The following is a 19,598-nucleotide window of genomic DNA, read 5'->3' on the forward strand; positions in this document are numbered from 1 at the left end:
AGTTTCTGCAGTAAGTTTGGACATTACTACCACTGTAGTAATGTCTGCCAATACCGTCTAGACTGGCGGCATAGCCGTGTGAGCATTAACTGCTAAGGTCATGCTCGCCAGCTGGGATATAAAAGTCCAGTCTGGACTTCTTCTCTCTCCTCCCAGAATGTTGGGCATGATGACATGTGCAACTATCCCTGGGCTCTGCTGGCTGTGTAGTATATAAGGTGAATGCCATTTCCCCTCTAGCTCCCTGGTTACAGGGATTTCCAATGCTTTCTGGCCAACCAATCTCTGCTATCCAAGCACAATCACAATGTGCCAGGCTCTTTATAGCACAGTATTGCACATAGGATCTGTTATCTGCTATGGAAGACCTGTGGCTGGTCTGATGTTCATTTTTGGTAAGGCAGGGGGTGGCACAGTGTGGGTTGTGGCAAAGGAAATTTTGCCCTGGGCTACACATGGTATAGAACCAGCACTGACGCACCCTGCCGGCTTCTGTGATCTGTAGCTGTGTCTGATCACTCTGTGTGACCATCGGCCATCTAGGTAACCTACAGGTTACTTAGGATGGCCAGTGGTTTTATGCAGCTGAATCCAGTGAAGCTGCGAAGAAGGATACAGCTACTGGCTTCAGCCCATCCAGAAAATGGGGCTGACACCCCCATTTTCTGGGACGCTGTCTAACGCCGCCCAAAATGTCCGCAACCTGTTAATCAGGCTGCAGCATTTGGGCATTGCGAGCTCTCTTGCAGAAGGAGATCTGCACATGCGCAGGACAGATCTTCTAATATTGGAGTTTTACCCAAACCACTGCACCAGATTTGTGTGCAACTCTGAATCAGGCCCATAGTCACTGTTTGATGTCCAACCTCCAGAACACAAGACATTTATAGAAATACAGAGCCTTTCATAATTTGTAACTTTACTTTGGGCGAAGCATCTCTATTCAGTAACATTCTCAGCTGTCCCAATCAGTTCCTTTCTGCCATAGGTTCAATATCCTCTCTGTCTGCCGTTCCTATTGTAGGACACTTCCTCTCCATTGCATATGTGGCAAGGGTTACCTAAAACTTTACAAAACAACTACTGGACAGGTTTAAGAGGACCATGGCTATAACTGAGCTGATGTAGTTACTATCCTACATCCTAGACCAGTGGTAGCCAACCCTGGTCCTCAAGAGCTACCAACGGTGCATGTTTTGCAGGTCTCCTCACAGAATCACAAGTGATATAATTAGCTCCATCTGTGGATCTTTTCAAATGTGTTAGTTAGTAATGAATACACCTGTGCACCTGCTAGGTGGTCTGGAAAATGTGAACTCTTGGTAGCTCACAAGGACCGAGGTTGGCTACCCCTGTCCTAGACCCATAATCCTGCATAGTGGCTGCAACATTAGATGCTGTTGGACTATGGGTGCGAGCATTTGCAAAGCAAACACAGGACAAAGAGTCCTATGGCTAAAGTCTTGGTCAGCAGTCGTAAAGAATGTTTTTGTTTTATATTTGCCCTTAGTCTTTCAAGGAAGTCTCTCTTTGAGCCTGAATAGGACACCACATAAGGAAAGCCCTTTTGCAGAGCAAGTTTAATCTGTTATTTGGTGCAATAGCTCCTTTTGTTCCTGAGGTCCCAAACAATATCAGGCCAAGGCAGAGTCCCAGGTGTGAGTTTCCGGGGAGGGGCTAAATATTGTGATATTTTTGGCTAGGTCTAATTGCCAATCTGCTGAGCCCTAGCGGCTCATTAAGGTTAGATGCTCCCCTGTTTCTCCCGAGTGACAAGTGCTGGAGAAAGCTTCTATTCTTATTCTGGCAGAGACCATGTCAGCATATCCAAGGCTACACAGATGACATGATAGAATGTCAACCTAACATCCCTAGTGGTCCAGCGGTCACTTACCTGGTTCCGATGGCTGCAGCAGCTCCCGCTGGTCATGTGACAGTTACTTCTGGGGGAGACATGTGATAGAGTTGCGGTTAGGGTGGGCATTCCCCCTCTATCCCCTTCCTGCGGTGCCTATCCTACATGGCAACATTTTAGATGTCAACATTGTGAACTTGCGCCTGACAGCATATTGAGCCATGGTGACATTTTAGTGTCGACATTATGATTATCACCATTCTGACTGTCGACAATGTGACTAGAACCCAGGGTCATGCCTTGGATATAAGAGCCCTTACCAAATAAATTCTGTTGGAGCTATGCAAGAGAATCACTTTGGTCAGAAGGATGGGGACCACTAGGCATCACAGACACATCCTCAAATGGTATATGCTCCTCCGTTTTACCTTCTAATACACTTTTACATTTGGGCCACAGCCCTTGGTCCTGTCATGAGTGTTTACATCCACACAGCACTTCTCCATCAGCAGGGATCATAATGGGCAATTATCTGGAAGACTAACATCAGCAATTTGGCTTTTCAACATCCTGAAACACTTATCTACACTTTGTCAGAGTTCAGCCGGGGATCGGCCGTCCCTTACCGTCCCGCCGGCTTCCTCTGACTTCCCACGCAGTCGGGCGGCTGGCGCGGCGACATGGGAGGAGCTGAGCATTCACCCTGTAGCTGTGATGTCAGGCGATCCGGTGAGCGGGGATCGCAGTTTCCATGATGGGCGCCGCCATGACACTTTCCCTATGTCAGTACTTCCTTCCCTGAGTGGCCCGGCTGGTCAGCTGACACTGTGGGCCTATCAGCAGGCTTCCAGGGGTATATATCTGGCTCCTGTGCTCCAGGTAGTTGCCTGAACAATCATTGTCGCCGCTAGTGTAACTAGAGGAGTCTCGTTCCAGGTTCCCGTGCTTCCAGTGTGTTTCTTCCAGAGCTTCTGAGCTATCTCATCACAGTGCCTTTACTATCAGCAGCCTGTGTGTAAGCTAACCTCCATCTCTCCACAGTGCCTTTACTAATCAACAGCCTGTGTGCAAGTTTAACCTCCATCTCACCACAGTGCCTTTACTAATCAACAGCCTGTGTGCAAGTTTAACCTCCATCTCACCGCAGTGCTTTTACCATCACAGCCTGTTTGCAAGTTAACCCTTCATCTCATCACAGTGCTTTCACCATCACAGCCTGTGTGCAGGTTAACCCTTCGTCTCATTGCACCCTAGTGCATGATCTCCGGCCGGCAATCCGGTATATACTTTGTGGGATATCCAGCTGTTACCTCAGCCTACCAATATATCTCCACACCTCTCTAGCCAGCACCTCAAGTGCCTTTCTCCAGCCAGGAGTTCTATCCCACTCCCCACGTGCCTATTCCAGGCATTACCCTTGGGCCACGGGTGTTTTTGATGCTCTTTTCCCTGCAGGCCTTGGTCACCAAGTCAAAGGACCGCGACCTGCTTACAGGGAGCCGCACAAGCCCATATCCCACTTGGAGGGGTCACTGGTGAACACCTCCTTGTGAGTTAGACTCCGCACCATTGACTAGGTCTAGCCAACGACCAAGACTTGTGGATGCGGAGATCATACGTCCAGGCCCCTCGCCTTCGCCTCCTCCCACAGCCTCAGACCTCGGCTTTCAAAAACCCGCCTCCCAGCGTGACAGTTTGTTCAGGCCCAATGGAAGCCGCAGGTGCCCAAGGTACTGGGACTCTTCAAGAGTTAACAAGCCGTATGGATAACCAAGAGATGGCAAAGCGACATGTGGCTCAGTACCTACAAGAATTGTCCGGACAGTTAATGACCATACAAAATACACTGGCATCTATGTCCACGGCCTCTCCACCTGTCGTTCCTGCTAGTTCTCCAGGGTTACCTCAAGGGGCTACGCCACAGAAGTCTCGTCTCCACTTGGCCACCCCTGAAAGGTTTGACGGTACTCCACAACATTGTCGTGGTTTCATAAACCAATGTGAAATCCAGTTTGAATGCCTCCCCCAGAATTTCCCTACCTCCCGGTCCAAGGTCACCTATGTAATTTCATTACTGACTGGGGCTGCATTGGACTGGGTTTCCCCTCTTTGGGAATGGGCTGATCCGTTAGTTTCTAGATACGAAGACTTTGTGACAGCCTTCAAACGGATTTTTGATGAGCCCGGCAGATCGGTTTCTGCTTCCTCCGACTTACTCCGTGTCCGCCAAAGTACTCGCTCGGTGGGACAGTACGTGGTGCATTTTCAGACCCTTGCATCGGAACTTAGATGGAACGAAGAAGCACTCAAAGCAGCCTTCCTCCATGGGTTGTCCGAAAGGATGAAAGACGAATTAGCATCCAGAGATTTACCTACGTCTTTTTCTGAGACTATTTCCCTCTGCATAAGGATTGATTTACGCCATAGGGAGCGGTGGGGTAATAGAGGTCATGGGGATCGCCCTCGAGATCGTCCGGCCTCAGGAAGTCAATCCTATTCCCCCACCTCCAGGGGTGAGGAACCTATGCAGATCAACAGAACCAGGCTAACCACGGCCGAACGCAATTGTGTCTTTATTGCGCTGCCCCTGAGCACATGTTAAAGAATTGTCCCCTGCTTGCGGGAAATGCGAGACCCTAGTTGATGTTGGGAGTATTCAATTAGGGGTCATTTTTAAGCACTCCCAATTAACTGACAGTTTATTGCCTGTATCTCTTTCCCACCAGTTCAGGACAAGGGATGTTAAAGCCCTTATAGATTCCGGTGCTGCTGGAAATTTTATTTCCAAATCTTTAATCCAGTCCCTTGGTATTTCGGTGGTACCTTTACCTGACAAACTACTACTCTCCAGTGTAGATGGTAAAACCGTGCTAGGTGAATCCATATCCTTGAAATCCCAGCCCGTGACTCTCAGGGTTGGTTGCCTGCACCAAGAGACCATTGAATTCCTCATACTTCCTAACTCTGCTTACGAGCTAGTTCTGGGTTTACCTTGGTTAAGGAAGCATAATCCTACCTTTGATTGGTCCAATATGCAAATTGTATCATGGGGACCAAACTGTTTCCATCGGTGCCTAACCCAAGTACTTCCTGTACGTACCCACTCTGTGCACCCCAGTACAGGTGCAAAGTTCCCCCCGACCGACAAGCCAACAGCTCCTTCTGTCTCCAGTCTACCACAAGCATATCAAGATTTTGCCGATGTCTTCTGCAAGCAGGCTGCTGATCAACTCCCTCCTCATCGGTCGTGGGATTGTGGAATAGAACTTCTCCCGGGGAAGATTCCCCCTCAGGGCCGGACCTATCCTTTGTCAGTTCCAGAAACAGCCGCCATGGCAACTTACATTAAGGAAAATCTAGCCAAAGGATTCATACGGTCTTCCACCTCCCCTGCAGGGGCAGGGTTCTTTTTTGTGAGCAAGAAGGATGGAGGCATCTGGCCCTGTATAGACTACCGTGGCCTCAACCAAATTACTGTAAAAAATCGGTATCTTTTACCTTTAATTCCTGAGCTTTTCGACAATGTCCGTGGAGCTAAAGTGTTCTCTAAACTAGATCTTCGTGGGGCATACAATTTGATACGAATCAAAGCTGGGGATGAGTGGAAGACCGCCTTCAATACCAGAGATGGTCATTTCGAATATCTAGTGATGCCTTTTGGACTCTGCAATGCGCCGGCTATATTCCAAGGCTATGTAAATGAGATCTTTCGCGACATTCTCTACAGCTTTGTCATCGTCTATTTAGATGATATTCTAATCTTTTCTAAGGATCTCCAAACTCACCGCCAACATGTTCAAGAAGTTCTAGCTCGCGTTCGAAAACACCACCTTTATGGAAAGTTATCCAAGTGCCTCTTTGAACAAACCACAGTTCCTTTCCTAGGACATATAATTTCTGGGGAAACCATTCAGATGGATCCAGAGAAACTGAAAGCGATCTCTGAATGGCCATTACCAAAATCTTTAAAAGCTAAACAAAGTTTTTGGTATTTTCAAACTATTATAGGCGATTCATACCAAATTTTTCCACTGTGGTGTCTCCCATTACTAGTCTCACACGGAAGGGCGCTAACCCAGCCCACTGGCCACACTCAGCCATACAGGCCTTCCAGAGATTAAAAGAGGCATTCTCTACTGCCCCTATCCTTTGCCAACCCCAACTGGATAAACCATTTTTTGTGGAAGTGGATGCCTCTTCGGTGGGTGTAGGGGCGGTATTATCCCAAATTTCCAGTGATGGGAAGAATCATCCATGTGGATACTTCTCTCGTAAATTTTCCTCTGCAGAGAAAAACTATGCGATTGGAGATCAAAAACTCCTGGCTATGCGTCTGGCGTTAATGGAGTGGCGTCATCTTCTGGAAGGGGCCAAGTTTCCAGTTACCATTATTACTGACCATAAAAACTTAATTTATCTTCAGACGGCTCATCGCTTATACGCCAGGCAGGCCGGCTGGTCCTTGTTCTTCTCAAGGTTTAACATTAAGCTTCAATTTCGCCCAGGTAATTTGAACAAAAAAGCAGATGTTCTCTCCCGGTCTTTTCTACTCGACATACAGGAAGAAGATCATCTAAGATCTCGCCCAATCCTGGATCCTATGGTCTTCGCTTCAACTCAAATATTGACTCCGCCTCCGGGGAAAATTTTTGTGACTCCCGAATTATGGAAAAAGTTGTTAACCTGGGCTCATAGTTCTCTATTTGCTGGGCATTCTGGTATTTTCAAAACATACAAGTTTCTTCAGTGTTCTTATTGGTGGCCCTCGATGAGAAAAGATGTTCAAGAATTTATTTTGTCATGTGTAAAATGCTCACAGCATAAAGTTTCTCGCAAAAAAAGTGCAGGTCTTCTACACCCATTACCCGTTCCTACTATTCCTTGGACCCATATATCCATGGATTTTATCTCTGAGCTTCCACACTCCAAAGGACATAACACCATATGGGTAGTGGTGGATCGTTTTTCAAAAATGGTGCATTTTATACCATTAGTAGGCCTGCCATCTGCTCCCCATTTGGCAAAAATTTTTGTTAAAGAGATTTTTAGGTTACATGGTCTTCCTAGAGAGATTGTTTCCGACCGAGGAGTCCAATTCGTAGCCAAGTTTTGGAGGGCCTTATGCAGCGCTTGTGGAACCAAATTAAAATTCTCATCATCTTACCACCCACAAACTAACGGGCAAACTGAGAGGGTTAATCAGGAACTGGAGACCTTTATAAGACTTTTTGTGTCCTCTTCACAGGATGATTGGGTGGACTTACTACCTTGGGCCGAGTTTTCACATAACTTCAAGTACCACACTTCCTCCAATTCCACACCTTTTTATACTGTGTTTGGTAAACATCCCCGGATTCCAGATTTCCAACATTTACCTTCGGTGGAGGTCCCTGCAGTTACTGACATTGTAGAATCTTTTTCAGCCATTTGGAAGAAGATACATGCCTCATTGAAACAATCATCCAAGAATTATAAAAGATTCGCTGACAGACGACGGATCGCGGTTCCTCTGCTGAGAGTTGGAGATAAAGTCTGGGTATCTACTAGGAACATCCGACTGAAAGTTCCCAGTATGAAGCTGGCCCCACGCTTCATTGGTCCGTACCGCATTCACAGAGTGATCAACCCTGTTGCGTATAAATTGGAACTCCCACCTCAATTGAAGGTATCTAATACCTTTCATATTTCTCTATTGCGACCTTTGGTGTTAAATCGGTTCCAAACCACCTCTCCTAAATTACCTCAAGTACAAACTTCTCAAGGTACAGAATTCGAAGTTGGGAAGATTCTGGATTCTCGGTTCAGATCCAACATTCTCCAATACCTCATTGATTGGAAGGGTTATGGTCCTGAGGAGAGGGCCTGGATCAGAGTCACAGATGTTCATGCACCTCAATTAATTTGAGCCTTCCACATCAAATTTCCTGGTAAGCCTGGTGGGTGTCCGGTGTCCACCCTGAAAGGGGGGGGTACTGTCAGAGTTCAGCCGGGGATCAGCCATCCCTTTCTGTCCCGCCGGCTTCCTCTGACTTCCCGCGCAGTCAGGCGGCTGGCGCGGCGACTTGGGAGGAGCTGAGCATTCACCCTGTAGCTGTGGTGTCAGGTGACCCGGTGAGCGGGGATCGCAGTTTCCATCATGGGCGCCGCCATGACACTTTCCCTATGTCAGTACTTCCTTCCCTGAGTGGCCCGGCTGGTCAGCTGACACTGTGGGCCTATCAGCAGGCTTCCAGGGGTATATATCCGGCTCCTGTGCTCCAGATAGTTGCCTGAACAATCATTGTCGCCGCTAGTGTAACTAGAGGAGTCTCGTTCCAGGTTCCCGTGCTTCCAGTGTGTTTCTTCCAGAGCTTCTGGAAGAAACACACTGCCTTTACAGTGCCTTTACTATCAGCAGCCTGTGTGTAAGCTAACCTCCATCTCTCCACAGTGCCTTTACTAATCAACAGCCTGTGTGCAAGTTTAACCGCCATCTCACCACAGTGCCTTTACTAATCAACAGCTTGTGTGCAAGTTTAACCTCCATCTCACCACAGTGCCTTTACTAATCAACAGCCTGTGTGCAAGTTAACCCTCCATCTCACCACAGTGCTTTTACCATCACAGCCTGTGTGCAAGTTAACCCTTCATCTCACCGCAGTGCCTTTACCATCGCAGCCTGTGTGCAAGTTAACCCTTCATCTCATCGCAGAGCCTTTACCATCACAGCCTGTTTGCAAGTTAACCCTTCATCTCATCGCAGTGCTTTCACCATCACAGCCTGTGTGCAGGTTAACCCTTCGTCTCATCGCAGAGCTTTTACCATCACAGCCTGTTTGCAAGTTAACCCTTCATCTCATCACAGTGCTTTCACCATCACAGCCTGTGTGCAGGTTAACCCTTCATCTCATTGCACCCTAGTGCATGATCTCTGGTCGGCAATCCGGTATATACTTCGTGGGATATCCAGCTGTTACCTCAGCCTACCAATATATCTCCACACCTCTCTAGCCAGCACCTCAAGTGCCTTTCTCCAGCCAGGAGTTCTATCCCACTCCCCACGTGCCTATTCCAGGCATTACCCTTGGGCCACGGGTTTTTTTTATTCTCTTTTCCCTGCAGGCCTTGGTCACCAAGTCAAAGGACCGCGGCCTGCTTACAGGGAGCCGCACAAGCCCATATCCTGCTTGGAGGGGTCACTGGCGAACATCTCCTTGTGAGGTAGACTCCGCACCATTGACTAGGTCTAGCCAATGACCAAGACTTGTGGATGCGGAGATCATACGTCCAGGCCCCTCGCCTTCGCCTCCTCCCGCAGCCTCAGACCTCGGCTTTCAAAAACCCGCCTCCCAGCGTGACACACTTTCAGAACTGGGTCTGATTCATTACCGATCACAACTGAGATTATGCACGCAGACGGCTAATTGTTGCGTTCTGCCCATGCATTGCAGTGCACGTGGGCGAAAGTCTCACTGCGATCACACTGCGATCGCAGACACAACGCAGACCCATCGCAGAGTGATTGACAGGAAGGGACCATTAAAAGTGGTTGGAGAAATGCAGGCGTGTCAGTGCCTTTGAACGCTGTTACAGGGCCGTGCATAAATTAGTCACTGCGATGGCATACACAGCTTGAGCTCCCTCTGTGTGCAACGAGGTTAGCAATTTCTGAGAAACGTCTGACCTTGAGCAATTGTGCATGAGGCTTCGATAGTACTCGATGTTATCGATGGTTTAGCTGTTTTGCTAAGAATTACGGATGTAAGGGGAAGTGGGAGTCCTTATGTTAGGCTGTGACGGCATTGCGTTGCAAACATTAGCATATTTTCACAGTGGGTCTGCGAGCGTAATCACAATAGCGATCCATAATGAATCAGGCTATCAAGATGTATCATATCCTGGGGCTAATCTGTGACACTGCACTCCAACTAGCATTTCTTCAACTGAACAAGAGCCAATCTCCTTCACATTACTCCATTCAGTACCAACACATACATGGTCATCTGCAGAGACATACCTGCACCACTAAGGGCATGATGGAGTTTTTTCCCAAAATTTTTATACATTCACCATACAAGCAGTTTATATTCCAGGCCTACATAACAGGGAGGCAGACTTCAGCGAGTGGTAATCTTTTGTGATCATGTAAATATGCCAGCGCAACGTGGTATCAGTCTCTTTGAAGCACCAGGCTCTAGGACTTAGTGGGAGGAGGTATATCTGATGAGCTTGTGGTCCCGGGTGTCGAAGCTGGATTATTGGCTGAGACAAGATTAGTTTAAAATTGGATCGCAGTGACGCCATCTTGGAAATGAGATCGCAAGACGCCATTTTGCGAATGGCCGCCTAAGCGCCATTTTAGATAAACTCACACTATTAGCATCATGCGATTGCATCTGTGACCATTGCCATAAGTTACGGCGATTCATCAAAAGCCTATTTCATGACTTTACGTAGTTTGGGTGCTCTGGATAAAGTGTGTGTATTATTATAATTCCCCTAAAGGATATATTTCAGAAATGGCTGTACAGTATGTCAAAATTCGATTGCATTAGCTAAACAGAGCAAATGGCCATGTGACAACTAGCCTGTGAAGACAAGCTTCATGGACATAACGTCTGCTCTCACTCCAGGTGGCCCTGCTCGAATACAGCAAGAGGGTCATTTGTAGCACCTTACATTAGCAGGCTTCCTACAATAAAATACCTTCAAAGCCAAGAGTGTTATCTGAGGTTTGGGTCTTGTAGCTGTGCTAATTTGCATCTACACAGGCCCTGGGAGAACAAAGACCAGTATTTTGGAGCCTGAAAAGGGTGGGGGCTGCTGGGGCATGAGCAAGTCATGGAACTATAATGCTCAGCATTCCACACTGCTAGGTGTTCACTTCTAGGGATAGCTGAGAGCGAAGAAGTGCTCCCCATGTCGGTCTATGGTGGTCTCCCTCCACACAGATTCTCTAAGACTTCAGATCAGTGTTATCTCTGTGCTCTAATGAATTCACGTGCCTGCTCATTCTATAATTGCGTAATCACTGTGAGTTTAAGTGAGATTTAAGTGCACCATTTCTCATACACACATTAATACGCACAATTGCACTGTTAACTAGTCGCATATTAGCGAATGCATAAGACCCTGTATGAAAACACTGAATATTAGCTCCATGCACACGCATCTGCCCCAAGTTAACTAGCGTCTTTACATCAAACCCCACATACTCACACATTACATATTCACATATAAGGTTCCATAAGCTTTAAGGTATAAGATTCGAGTATGCACATTTATTATCATAGGTATCACAGCTAGGAAATAAAGGTTATTTCGTAACTAAGGTTTTATATGAGGCGGGAAACCAGAGACCACCAGTTGTTAGAGGCTGGATTGTGTCTATTTGAACCAACCTGTTAAATGCCTTGTAAAATATGCCCTCTCCTTTAGGACCAATGGTATTAGCAACAAACTTCTCTATTGTGTTGTTTATTCCTGGGGGGTATAAATATGTGTGCTCTGACCCTGGGTTCCTAGTCTTTGTGCTGAATGCTGATTGATGAGGGGTTTCTTGCTGATGCCTACATCTGGACCAGAGAGCACTGCGTATGTATAATTGTACTTGGGTCTGTATAATCTCTTTGCGCTTAGATTATATGAGGATCATAGCGTGTAACTGCTGTACTTTTACTTGAATAATACTTTGTGCTTTGGAACCACAGGTTCTAGGTCTGGAGTCTTTATTTACTGTATGACTGCTTACGCAAATTAGCGTCATCCTTAGAGGTTTATAGGCAGGATATTAGAAGATATAGGCAGGGGTATATAGAGGTTCAAAGGCAGTATCGTTATGGGTATTTCTGGTTGTCAGGTTTCTCTGATGCCTTAACTCACAGAGAACATCAAGCTGGAAGGGATATGCATTATTAACTTGCCTTGGAACCTTAAACTCATCCTGAAGTTTCCTCCATTGCATCCTCTTTTGGTGCCATCCTTGTGATAGCATACTTCCACGGCGTATGGGGTTGTGGCAAAAGGGGGTGTGATGCGGCAATTATGCATCATTGGGGGCAGAGGATGGGCGTCATCGTGGCCCTGCCCAATCTTCATAATGTAACGGCATTGCAATGCAAGCAGTTGGCGTGGCCACGATGACACGATTCAGCACAAATCATGTCACCACCCCTCTGCTGCCAGGATTTATATTGTAACCGCGGGGGGGAGGGGGGCGGACGGGTCGCCTCGAGTTCCGGGAGGCTTACCTGCCTCTCTGGGGGGCTGGGAGCGGCACACGATTTTTGGGAGGCTAGGCAAGTATGTTTAAATGCTTTTTGTTTTCTTCGATGAACATGAAAAGTTGTAGCAACTCCTACCAGTGTGATATTTACACTGATTGAGCGATTGCTAGCAATTGCGCATGCATGTAAGCCGCACTGTGCATGCGCAGCAATTGGCTTGTGATTACACTCGCACAGAGGATTCACTTGCAAAGTGAGTGAAAGGTATTCAGTGTTTGGGGGAGGAAATGGGTGGGCGTGTCAAAGGAAATGCATGCTTGTCTGACCATTCAAACGCCATTTAATGGGTGTGCATAAATTAGCCATTGCGATATCCTTCACAACATGAGAGTTCTCTGTGTTTGAGGCAGGACAGACTTGACTCAGAAGCTGTGACGGTATATGAGATAGCGCTCTCTTCTAATGGGTAGTAGTTAGCAGTGGACTTAAGCAGGGATGGACCATTATCTCTGTAATGTTTAGCCCTTGTTCTGCTGGTGTAAATGTGATTATATGGTCTGGGTGTCTGCAGGGGTGCTGACAGCCGTAGCGGGCCTGGGTGAAAGGGGCGTGACCTAATTGCAGGAGGCGTGGTCACCCCCCATAGGAATAATTTAAAAAATACCTTATGCAGCGCTGCGTGTCGGGGAGGGGGGCGCTGGGAGTCCCTCAGCCCGGTGCGAAGCCATGAGGGGGCACGATGAAGCGGCGCCGGCCCCCTCCAGGAAGCCCGGGCCTGGGTAATTAGTACCCGCTGCCCCCCCTCTGTGTGTCTGTAGGCTAAGATCTTGTTGCTATATGTACCCGCAAGATCTTAGTCTACAGGCACCCATACCATATAATCACGTGTACACCAGCAGAACGCGGGCATGATCACTTATTGAGCTTGACTCAGGAGCTGCGTGACTGCCCAATCTGTGTCGATGTTCCCAACGTTTATGCTGTTCTCTGACAAATATTAAATTTGGCCACTAGTAAATATTGTAGCAGAAGGGTAATGTTGAGAGGGGAGTGCGTTCTGCGCTGCATCTCCCTATGTCCACAGTCACCAGGCCCTCTGGCTCTCCGGATCCTGGAGACCGATGTTCATCATGGACACAACCTTTGCATGTGCGGCTTTTTTTTGTGTCTTCTCTCCTCCATCCTCTATAACAGAGGACATGCCCCTGAGTGCCTCTGTCACGGAGACTGTATTATATTGTGAGACTCTACCAGATCCACTGTATCACCACTGCTGGTTGTATATACAGGTGTGTGTTACACCACAGGCACACAAATCGCTTTGACCCAATACATTCATGGCTGCACCTGACATACTGCACTGTGCACCTGCTGCATACCAATTAACCCTGTGTTACCTTGCACCTGTTTTCTATCGGTTAATCAACCAATCAATCTGTTTAAGTTATCTACTGTGCGGACTAACCTCCGTACACACTGCTGACACCTATTAACATTATAGGTCCTGCCAATAGATCTTATACAACATTCAGGAGATCACGAGTTTAAACACTATGGGGCATAATCAATTAGGCGCGAAAAGCCGTTTTCGGCGAAAAAGTTTCCCCAGTGACGTCATTTGGCCAGGCGAAAACTTATCCTCGTATTCAATTCCAAAGACTTTTCGCCTGTGCGACAAGTCAATGCATTGGAATAGGCGAAAAAGATTCACCTATGAAAGCAGGTGAAAAAAAGTGCAGAATTGGGGTTTTGGGGTGCAAACTTGTGGGAACCATCCTGCACCCTTGGGACAGCCCCCCAAAGGTAAACTGTGTAAAACAAAAGTTTTAAAAAAAATGAACACCCCAAAAAAGTACTTTCAATTTGGGTGTGAAAAAAAAAATCAAAGTTGGTGGACAAACTTAAAAACTTGCAAAATAGACTCCTGGGGGTTCCCCAAGTATGCCCCAGGTGTGATTAAGATTGCAGGTGCTTGCGGATGGATTTTTTTACATTTTTAAAACTTCACATTAGCAACTTCAAAATATGCTAGCACCCCTTTTCATGTACCCCAAATTTGCTGGGACTAATTAATTTGATAAAAAAAAATATTGCTTAATGCCATTCTTCACCACTTATTGAAAGACGCTAATAGCAAGCTTTTTGGCAGAAAAAAAACCCCAGATTGGCTTTACTAGGGGTACTAGAACAGGCCGTAACTAGGGTAGTGCGACCAGTGCCGTGGCACAGGGCACTGCAGGGCAGGGGGCGCTGTTTGGGCGTGTCAATTTTCCGGTTTATCATTATTCTCACTTGTAGCTTCCTCTTCTTTAATCCCCAGCATCTCCTGGCCTCCTCTATCTCTTCCCTGACCCTTCCCCATGAGGCCATGGCCCTTTTTCAGGTGCACTATCTTAAGTTCCTATTTAAAAAATGCTCTCTCTGGCACAAACAAGTCTAGTTATGGCTCTGTAATAGAACACCCCTATAGTAAGCCCATATGTTAGTGCAGCTTTTCAGGGGGGTACAGAGTGTTTTCCTCTTTTTTGACTACTTTTCGCCAGGTCCGAATTCGCCGGGTGCCGTTTTTGCTGCTTTCTAATTGAATATGGGGATAAGCGGGAATGTGCGCTATACTTTTCCGCATAGAAAACCAGCTATGATGGCGAAAACCTCACCAGGCGAAAAGATCTCGACTTTTTGCACCTAATTGAATATTCCCCTTAGGGGTATATTTACTAAAGTGAGAGTTTTTAGAAGTGGAGATGTTGCCCATAGCAACCAATCAGAATCTACTTAACATTCAACTTCTAGAAGATAATAGCTAGAATCTGATTGGTTGCTATGGGCAACATCTCTACTTTTGAAAACTCTCTCTTTAGTAAATTTACTCCTAAAAGTGCCCATCCACTAAAAGACATCAAAAAGACTGCACGATTATGACATTGTAATCATGCAGTAGTTTGTCAGTCTGTGATGAGCCTACACTGAACGAGCAGTCATTCAGTGTAGGCACATCAATCATCTGCAAACATGTTGAAACTGACGTTATTGTCAGGTTGTACAGCATGTTTGCCCGATGATAGATGTCTAAATGACCAGCAGGAGCGTGCAGCGCTGGTCGTTTTAGACATTTTTCTAAACGATTTGCAAACGATTAATGAACGATTTAGTTATCGTTCAATTTAATCGTCTAGTGGTTGGACACCTTTAGATTCTGATAGCTTTAGAAGATGGGCCTCTCTACGGTCCTGATTGAGGTGGACGCAATGTCAATGTCAGATGTAAACTGCAAATGCGCGCAATGGACGCAGTGAGGATTTGCAAAGTGAGTGACAGGTAGTCAGTGTTTGAGTGTCAGTACAGTTTTCTGGGCATGCTCTAGTGAGACACTGTGAATTTGTACGCAGCTGGAGAGGCCCCGGCATCTTAGATTAGATGGACATTCTGAGACAGCATAGCGTTGCACTGATGTTCGATGTGAAACTGATGTTTCCAATGTTTAGTTAAGCAGCGGATGTGAGACCCAGGTAGCTAAGTAATTAGTATATTTTCACCAGTCTGCTGGTATACCACTCAAAGTGCAACTCTTACAGATCCCTCCCATTTTGTACTAGCATAACACATTTTAGGAGGGAAACCCTTTAATAACAATGCAAGAATACTTGAATCAAAAGATTTATTTTATCTGCTATACATATAAATCTGTGCTACACTAGTATGGAAATTTTAATAAACCAAGAAAAAATGCCTGTATTCTTTCTGTATTCTTCCTATACTATGATGACCGGCACCATTGCATGAAGCCAAGGACGTTCGGAGGGCCGCAATATCGAGCGGGGAGAGATGGATATCGAGTGCTGGTGCCCTCGAAGATGCGTGCAAAGAGAGCAGTATTTACTACAGAGCAAATGTGCAGTACTGATACAGTCTTCTTAAATTCACATGCAACTGCACTGCTGTACATTCTTCAGCAGAGGCACTTTTGCACAGTTGCCACTTAGAAAAGCCTACATCTTACTCATGCTTGCCGACATTCTGCCAGCCCACTCCAGGAGGCAGGGCCGGATTTGCCGGGCCCGGCAAACCTAAGCGGCCGCCTAGGGCCCGGCAGTGACCAGGCCGGGCCCCCCAAAAACTGTCCCTGGGGAGAACCTGCAGCGCTGTTTATGACATGCTGCTACTAGCACCAGCCGAGAGACAGGACACACATACTGGCAGTGTAGTAGCAGCACGTCAGAGGCCCGGCTGCTACTAAACTAGGGGAGGAGGAGGTGGAGTTGAGGACGGGGCTGGCCGGCCCTAAGCAGGAAGGGGCAGGCTCAGGGATGCTGCTGCTGCTGCTGAATGGAGTGCCAGCCACGCTGAGGAGGATGCCGCTGCGCCCGCCCGCATACAGTGAAAGGGATTCACTGTCTCACATCCCCCGCTGTGCCGCTGTTAAGGGTGGAGCTACTTGAAGAGGCGAGCCATGCAGACGTGGTTCATATGGACGTCATAGGCAGGTACATTTGCTAGAGCTGGTGGGGATTGGAGAAAGGCGCGGAACTGTGAGGGGACGGGGGTCTATGCTGGGCAGGTAGGGGGTCTGTGAGGGGAGGGAGGTCTGTGCCATTAGGGGAGAGGGTCTATGGCTGCTGAGAGGGGTCGCTGATGGGAGGGAGTGTATGTACTGTGAGGGGAGAAGAGTCTGTGAGGGGAGGGGAGAAAAGTCTCTAAGGGGAGGGGGGTTCTGTGCCGTCAGGGGAGAGGGTCTATGGCTGCTGAGAGGGGTCTTTGAGGGGGTGTCTGTACTGTGAGGGAAGAGGAGTATGTGAGGGAAAGGGGGACCTGTGGTGTGAGGGGAGAGGGTCTATGGCTGCTGAGAGGGGTGGGAATGATGGGTGCTAAGTAAGAGGGCATGTGGTGCTGTCAGGTGGGCAGTGAAAGGGCCAGGCTGTCAGTGTGACTATAACAACCAGAAGCTGTGTGCATACACACATTTATTTATGAAAGGAATGTATATAGGCGGGACGTCATGCTGTCCCGCCTCCTCTCCCAGAGAGTCCGTGTGGCTGTCTCTCTGTCTAGGAGAGAGACTGTACGCGGCCCGGCCGCCTGCCTGCGCATGAGGGAAGATGCCGGGTTTGCGTGTGTGCACACTGTACAGAGACAGAGTGACTCAATGGGTCCGTGGCCCACCCGCTGCCCTATCCCTCACAGATGATGATCCATCCATAATCACCCATCTAGAAGGGACCCACCGCAGCCCACCCCAGCAGTCACTCTGCCAGCCTTCCAGGCCTGCCGCCACCCACTAGCAGCATCAGCAAGGGCAGGCAGGTAGGGCCCCTGATGAGCTGCCTGCAATAAAAGCATATATTATATATATGTGTACATATGTGTATGTGATATGAAAATGTACATCCCAATGGGAGAAAATAATTAAATATATATATTTTTTTTTCTCTCAAGTAGCAACATTGTAAAAACTGCATATAGCCAATAGGTGTCACTAGGTCAAGACTTGACCTGGTGACACCTATTGGATTTATGCACAGTTTTTACAATGTCACTAGATTATAATATATATATATATATATATATAATTTGCTGAGTTACTACCTATTGTGAAGGTGTTTTTATCTTATTTTCTGTTTCCTCACCTTCTCCCGTCTCCCTCTGTTCTTCCCCCTTTCCTACAGTCTCACACTATTTTTCCTCCTATCTTCCTGTTCATTTGACCCCCTTTCTTCCCATCTCGCCTATCACACTCTGTATGTATGGACGAGGGGGGTTTACACGTGCGCTCCTGTATGTGGATACATGCTGCGAGGGGAGGAAAAAAAGGGGGGGGGGTTTGTGGGAGAAATGTATGTATATATGATGGTGGGGTGAGGGGTGAGATGAACGGGGTGGGGGGGGAAAAAGGGGGGGGGGGAGGTGACAGGGGAGGGGAGGTGGGAAAGCGGAATATGGGTGGTTATGTAATAACAATAGATGGCGTGTATTAGTGTTTGTCTACTGTGTGGGTGTTGTTGGTGTGTAATGAAAAGCCAGACACTTGAGATCGAATCCAACCTGTTTATTGGTGAGTCACAGTGCTCCCCAGGCGGTATCGTGAATGAGATTGGGGTTGAGTGGCGGGTTTAGTGATTTCCTGGTCAGGGAGTTGGTGAGCCCTTTTAGGGGGCTCCTTTCCGTGCGGCCCTTACTTCTGCACGTCCCCTCTGCTGGACCTATGGTCACAGTCTTAGAGGGCCAGGATAGTGATGATGTCTGTGATAAAGTCCCGTGAAGTGGCAGTGGCGGCGTCTCGCACTGATGTTGTAGTTACCTACCGGTAGGTTGCAGTCTCTAGTCCTTGTACAGATGTCGTGTACTCCGGTATCGGTCCGGTGGTCACTGGCACCCTGCGAGCCCGCAGGGTGTGGCGGACGGGCGCTCGTCACTGCTTTGTGATAGGGGATGATGCGGCGGTCCGCGTTCGTAATTCTGTGCCACCTTGCCGTGGAGTTGATGATGGGGTACAAGGTGGGGTAGTGCAGTAGTCCTGTGCAGGGGTGTGTTGCCTCCAACGCGTTTCGGCCTTAAGCCTTCTTCAAGGAACTCCTTGAAGAAGGCTTAAGGCCGAAACGCGTTGGAGGCAACACACCCCTGCACAGGACTACTGCACTACCCCACCTTGTACCCCATCATCAACTCCACGGCAAGGTGGCACAGAATTACGAACGCGGACCGCCGCATCATCCCCTATCACAAAGCAGTGACGAGCGCCCGTCCGCCACACCCTGCGGGCTCGCAGGGTGCCAGTGACCACCGGACCGATACCGGAGTACACGACATCTGTACAAGGACTAGAGACTGCAACCTACCGGTAGGTAACTACAACATCAGTGCGGGACGCCGCCACTGCCACTTCACGGGACTTTATCACAGACATCATCACTATCCTGGTCCTCTAAGACTGTGACCATAGGTCCAGCAGAGGGGACGTGCAGAAGTAAGGGCCGCACGGAAAGGAGCCCCCTAAAAGGGCTCACCAACTCCCTGACCAGGAAATCACTAAACCCGCCACTCAACCCCAATCTCATTCACGATACCGCCTGGGGAGCACTGTGACTCACCAATAAACAGGTTGGATTCGATCTCAAGTGTCTGGCTTTTCATTACACACCAACAACACCCACACAGTAGACAAACACTAATACACGCCATCTATTGTTATTACATAACCACCCATATTCCGCTTTCCCACCTACCCTCCCCTGTCACCTCCCCCCCCCCTTTCCCCCCCCCCCTCACCCCACCATCATATATACATACATTTCTCCCACAAATCCCCCCCCTTTTTTTCTCCCCTCGCAGCATGTATCCACATACAAGAGCGCACGTGTAAACCCCCCTCGTCCAACTTGTAATTAACAGGATCTGGTACTCCTGTTCCACGTGCAGCACCACCATAGCCCCACCTTTCTTGCTTTCCCCCCATCTTGCTCCCTAATCTCCCTTCCTCACACACCTTATAGACATACCCTCTAAGACCTAGAGCGCGGACCACTCTGTTCATTATATTACAC

The sequence above is a fragment of the Taudactylus pleione genome, unplaced genomic scaffold (genome assembly GCF_031769625.1).
Source record: "Taudactylus pleione unplaced genomic scaffold, aTauple2 ptg000244l, whole genome shotgun sequence".
NCBI classification, from domain to species: domain Eukaryota; kingdom Metazoa; phylum Chordata; class Amphibia; order Anura; family Myobatrachidae; genus Taudactylus; species Taudactylus pleione.